Here is a 6,000-nt window from a genome sequence, read left to right as displayed (position 1 = left end):
TGCACCTCCTCCCAGAACCCTGCTGACTCCTCCAGGACACCTTAGCACCATATTACCTGATTCACTGCCGTCCCAGCCAGAGAAGGCTCTTAGAGGCTAGGGACCTGGTGGAAACCATCTGCACCTCCACCTACCCACCCACCCAATCCCGCACAGGGTCCAGTTCCACAGACCTGGTTGCTACCCAGGAAATGTCAGCAGCCTCCTGGTTGGTGGAAGATGGCTCTTTTGCTTTGGAATTTCAATGGCAGAAAATCTAGGTTAGTAGTTTTGGCTCATTATAAGTACTTCACTACGGATGAGAATGTTCATAGGAACTTAATTCCTAATGCTAAAGGGTAATATTTTTTTAAAAAGGTAAAATCATGACTCTTATACAAATATAAAGTAAACATGTATCAAAGAGTATGTTTAACTCATTCATTAAATGAGGGAACCGGTAAGATAGTGCCATCAGTTTAACGGAGAACTCCAAGGTCAGACCCATTTATACATCAGAAATATTGAAAAGGAGGGGAGGGAGGGAAATAGCTTAGTGGATGGGTGCGTGCTTAGCATGCATGAGGTCCTGGGTTCAATCCCTAGTGCCTCCATTAAAAAAAAAAATAGTGAAATGAACTTGGAGGCAAAACTGACTTTTCCACTGTGGGGGAGGGTTTTCCTTAGGCAAGAATCATTTGCATTGCCATCAATTTTCTGCAATTTACAGAGTTGCGAAAGAGCTCAAAGAATTATGATAAAAATGGCCCAGGACCCCCGCAGAATCAGAATCAGATCACCTAGAAGGGTGTGTTCCAAAGGATGCATAGCTTTCCCTTGGAGACACCAGGAATCTTTTTTGCTTAACTCAGTTTTTCTTCCATGAATAGCTCACAACTAGAGACAACCCAAACATCCATCAACAGAATGGATAAAGCACAGTATGGTAAATTCATACAGTGCAATACTACACAGCAACCAAAATGATACTCATCTTGCACACCACAGACACATGCAACAAGGTGGATGAAGGTCACTGACTTAACGCTGGGTGGAAGAGAGCAGTCACAAAAGGACACAGGCTTGTGGTAGGCTGAATAATGCCCCCTCCCCCCAAAGATATCAGGTCCTTCCCTGGAACCAATAAATGCTATCTGTTTGGAAAAAGGGCCTTTGCTGATGTGATAAATTAAGGATCATGAGATGGGGGATGATCCTGGATTATCTTGTGGGCCCTAAATGCCATCACGAGTGTCCTTATATAAGAATCAAAGGGAGATTTCACACACACACACACACACACACACACACACACACACACACACACACACACACACACACACACACACACACACACGGCCACGGACCCAGGCAGAGGTTGGAGCAATGCCGCCACCAGCAAAGGAGCATCGGGAAAGGCAGGCAGGGGGCAGGAGGTGGAAGATGCAAGGAATGGATTCTCCCCCAGAACCTTCCAAGGAGGCTCAGAGCTGCTGACACCCAGATGTTGGGCTTCCAGCCTCCAGAACTGGGAGATAACATGTTTCCATTGTTTTAAGCCACCAAGGTTGTGGGAATCTGTGACAGCGTCCCTAGGAAACCAACACAGCACAATTCCACTTATTTAAAGTTCAGAAGAGTCATACTCACCCCGAGTTAGATGTCAGAGTAGGGGTTACCTTTGGGGAGCATGTGGTGCTGGTGGGGGAGGGGGTCCTGGGAAAACTGCTCAAATTCTTTTTCTTGACCTTTACTTATTTTTTGTTTTTCTTTTTTTGGGGGGTGGTAATTAGCTTATTTATGTATTTATGTATTGATGGAGGTACTGGGGATTGAACCCAGGACCTCATGCATGTTAAGCACACATGGTATTCTACCACTGAGCTATACCCTCCCCCTTTGACCTTCACTTTTTTATATTTCATCAAGTCATGTATTTATTTTGTGCACTTTAATATAAAAAAGTATCTCTTAACAGCATGCATGGCTGGTCAGGAGCAGTGCAGTGATGCTAGGTGCCAGGGGCCACAGGGTTCTGTTCTGTTTCTGCCTTATGCCAGCTGGGTGGCCTTGGGCAAGGACATCACCTCCTTGAGCCTCAATTTTGTCCTCCATGCAGTTCTTACAGGGCTGGTGTGAGGATCAAAATGATCCTGTTTGAACTGTGAATGCCGAAAGAGATGCACCATTCATGCCCCTTACAGTTACGAGGCATTTGCTGGGTGCTGGGCCTCGTGCTAAGCCCTCTGCATGTATTATCCCATTTAATCTCCATAACAGCTCCCATTTTATAAATGAAAAAACTGCGCCCGCAAAGACAGCTAATAAGTGATGGAGCCAGGATTCAAACCCAGGCTGTCTGGTGACAAAGACCATGCCCTAAGTCCTATGACAACGTTGAACGGTTATCTCCAGAATATTAAACCATCGTGGCTCTTCTGGTTTTAAAAAGAAAGGTACAGATCATTTATAGTAGACTACCATTTGTGTAAAAAAAGAGAAGCAGAAGAACCAACCTGTTTACTTTGCATATTTGTTTATATTTATAAAGCATTTTTAGAAGGGTATTGAGAAACTGAGTATCTCTCGTTGCAGGGTGGGAACAGCAACAGCAACGGAGACAGGGCTGAGATGGTGCTTTCTGAATTTTGAAATATGTAAATATATTAGAAATGTATTTGGAAACAAATTAAAAAAAACAAGGAAGAGTAAAACAAAAGCCAACACAGAATTACATGAATAACTTTATACCAGCGAGTTTGAAACTGTCACCAAAACAGACACTTTCCTGAAAAGATAAAACTCAGGAAAAAACGACACAGGAAGAAATAGAAATTCTGTCTAGACTTAGAACTGCTAAAGAAATGTTATGCTTAGTTTAAAATCTGCACCCCATCTCCTCCCAAAATCTCACAACAAACAAATCCAAAGGAAAACACAAGGCCTGCATTATAGGCAAGTTCAGCACACATTAGGAAGAACAGAGAATTCTGATCTTACACATAATCTTCCAGATAAAGAAGAAGATGGAAGTCTTCTCAACTCATTGTGAATTTATTATAAACTTAACCCTAAACCAGTCATGGTCAGTACAAGAAACAAAGTATGAACCAGTATCACTTGTGGGCATAAAAGCAAAAATGCTAAATAATAGATTAGCAAATAGTCCAGCAATGTACTAAAAATATAAGACCAAGTTGTCTTTTTCCCAGGAAACTAAGATGATGTAATAAAAATCTACTAATGTAACTCAAACCATCAAAAGGAAAAAAACCTGTAAGATAATTGCGACCTCATAGAACTTCCTTGACAAAGAAAGCCTCATTTTTCTGGTTGCCCACTTGTTTATTGCCTGTGTTCCCTGCTGCACGCGAAGCGCGGGTCGGGCAGGAGTTGTGTGTGCTTTCACCACTGTCCAGCTCATGCACAGCACGGTCCTTGGCACCGTAGTACGTACTGGATGAACGCTGGGTCTTTGGACTGAGCCAAACCTTTGGGACGAAGACCCTCTAACGCATCACCCGGCCGCGCCCAACGTAGCCTGCCGGAGAATCCTCCACTCGGAGCGTCAGCGCGAAGCCTGACGCATGCGTACTAGCTGCCCGAGCTTTGTTTTGTGTCTGTGTGGGTAGCCGGCAGGATAGTACAGCGCCTGCGCGATCCAAAGCCCGGGAGGGACAAGAGCGGAGTGGGGGGTGCTGCAGGCGCCAGCGCGGCGGCGGGCGTGGGCCGGGCCTTGCGGCGCCTGCGCAGTCTTCCCCGGTCGGGTGGGACGGGCAAGGGGCGGGTCGAGGGCGGGGGCCGCGAGGGAGGCTGGGCGGGGGCCGCGAGGGAGGCTGGGCGGGCCGGGCGGACGGCGCCGCGGGGTTGGCTGCTGCCTTGAGGCCGGACTCAACGGATCCGGGCCGCGCCACCGGGCGAGCTCGCCGCCCGGCCCCAGTCCGGAGCCAGCGAGCGAGTGAGGCAGCGCCGCGCGGTAAGAGCCGGGGCCGGGTACCCTCAGCGTGCGCGCCGGGCGCGTCCCTCTCCTCAGCGCCGCCCGCGCGGCCAGGCCAAGGCGGCCCCGCAGACCCCAGCGGCCCGCGCCTGCGCCGTCCCCTCCCGGGCCCCCAGCGCGACGCGCGCCTGCGCCTGCGCGGTCCCCCCGGGCCCCCGGGCCGCCGCGACCCCAGACCCCCTGCTCCCCACCGGCCCGTGGCGCTCCGGCTGCTTGAGGCCCGGCTGATTCTGCGCCCCCAGCCCGCAGGCCCTCCCCTCGCGCCCCAGGAGAGGCCGGGGCAGCCGCCCCACAGCCCCGGTGCCTGGTTCCCCGTCCCCGGTCCCGGGTCCCCGGCTCCGGCCTCAGGACGCGGCGGGCGGCGGACCCAGGCCTCCCGCGGGCTCCGCTTCTGCCGGACCGCGCCCCCACCCGCGCCCCGCTCCGCCGCGGGTCAGCCCGGAGCAGGCGGAGTGTCCTTTTTTCTGGAGACCTGGTGAATTGCATCAGGTTGACCACGAATAATCCTGCGTTCTGCCGAGGAAAATGTGCATTTCCCGCAGTCTGGTCATTGTATGGCTTCAGTGGTTACGTTTGAGACAGCAGAGTTCGTTCCTGGGCAGCTCCGCTGGAGATGCCTGGAAAAGAAATCAGTTTCTACTTAGTTTCGGCCTATTTAAAAAACGGAATAAGAGTTCCTGTGATCATTCAAACGCAGAGAATCTTGATTTGCGGATGCGCTTGGTAGTTTGTCGGCAAGCACTGGAAGGCCAAGGAAAAATTCGCGTAAACTCGCCGTCCTGTATTGATTACGGGGGCGGAATGTGTATGTTGTAAAAAAGAACATCTCCAGCCATTGATAATGTTTCGTGAATTTGCAACGGATTTGCAACTAAAAAATATTGCAGAACCCAGCAGCGTTTGCTGTCACACCGGAGGCTGCATATTGAGATGAAATTAGAGCCTTGGGCTCGGTAGGTAGGAGCAGACGTCAGCATAATATGGGTAGGTTATAAAATAGCCGAAACGATGCAGAAGGGTATACGGTGTAAGGAGAAGGAGGGTATTGACCTGGGTAGGATTTTTTTCTACGGAGAGTAGTTGATCCAATGCTTCTGTTGTTTTAAAGGATGTCTCTTTTCTTCCTTTGATTTAATGTACACCAAGCACTCAGCAACTTTAGATAGCTGGAGAATGCTTCTTAGTTGGCTGTGCACACTCCAGGTATTTTCTTGACATTCATATTCACTAGGAAGGTGAATACTGAATTGGAGAAAAAGCTTTATCACTGTGCAGCTTGGCAGCAGTCCAGATATCTGAGTGTCCAAGTCAGTGTTATAGGGAGCAGAATGTAATAATATCAGTTGTGGTTAAGGTGAGGTTTGTATCAAAATCTGTTTTAAATTTGAGCTTGCAGGGTGTCTATCTGCAGTGTGTCCTGTTGAGATGAGATTTCTCTGAGACAGAGTTTCTCTTTATAACTGATATGACACAGTACATGACTCAGATGATAGTATTGCTTTGGTTCAGAATTACTCTCAGGGTTGGATTCTCGTAATGCCTAAGACTTGCCATCTAACCATATACATATTTAAGTCACATGCCTAACTTGCACACAGTTGTTACGCAAACTTTCTGGCTCAGTGGAGGAATAGTGACGATGTGAGGAGGCTAGAGAAATTCTCTAGGCTTTATGGCTTTGGGCAAGTCAGTTTTCCTTTCTGGACCTTCATTTCCCCATCTCTAAAGGGCAAAGGTCAAGGGAGGAGATGGAAAGGAGCTTGAGTTCCCAATTTTAATGTTTAATGGATGCTTGTCTGCAGAGTCCTCTTCAGCCAGGGGTAGAACTGGGTCTTCTCACCAGTTTCATGACACTGTGGTCCCTCCTCAAAGACCAGACAGGTGGAGTCAGAAAGCTGCTGAGAACGAATCTCAAGACTCTTGGCCAGGCCCCTGAAATGGAGTGTTGAGGGGGCCTTAGCAAACTGAGGAAAACAAGAACAATATAAGGGAGTTTTTCATAAAAGTAAATTTATTCAACGAAG

At 48.7% G+C, this 6,000-nt stretch overlaps 1 protein-coding gene across 2 annotated transcripts in view; it reads left to right on the top strand.

The window, feature by feature from the left end:
• The first annotated feature begins 3,809 nt into the window (after window positions 1–3,809).
• Window positions 3,810–6,000, top strand: part of SPECC1L (sperm antigen with calponin homology and coiled-coil domains 1 like) — a 112,620-nt gene continuing 110,429 nt past the window's right edge. For both annotated transcript variants that reach the window (XM_031442310.2, XM_031442311.2), the window contains exon 1: window positions 3,810–3,955. The gene's annotated coding sequence lies outside the window, so the exon portion shown is untranslated. The remainder of the gene's footprint in view (window positions 3,956–6,000) is intronic.

Source organism: Camelus dromedarius, chromosome 31 (genome assembly GCF_036321535.1).
Source record: "Camelus dromedarius isolate mCamDro1 chromosome 31, mCamDro1.pat, whole genome shotgun sequence".
Classification (NCBI taxonomy): domain Eukaryota; kingdom Metazoa; phylum Chordata; class Mammalia; order Artiodactyla; family Camelidae; genus Camelus; species Camelus dromedarius.
Note: the sequence above shows the minus strand (reverse complement) of the source record. Positions and strands in the feature narration are given on the sequence as shown.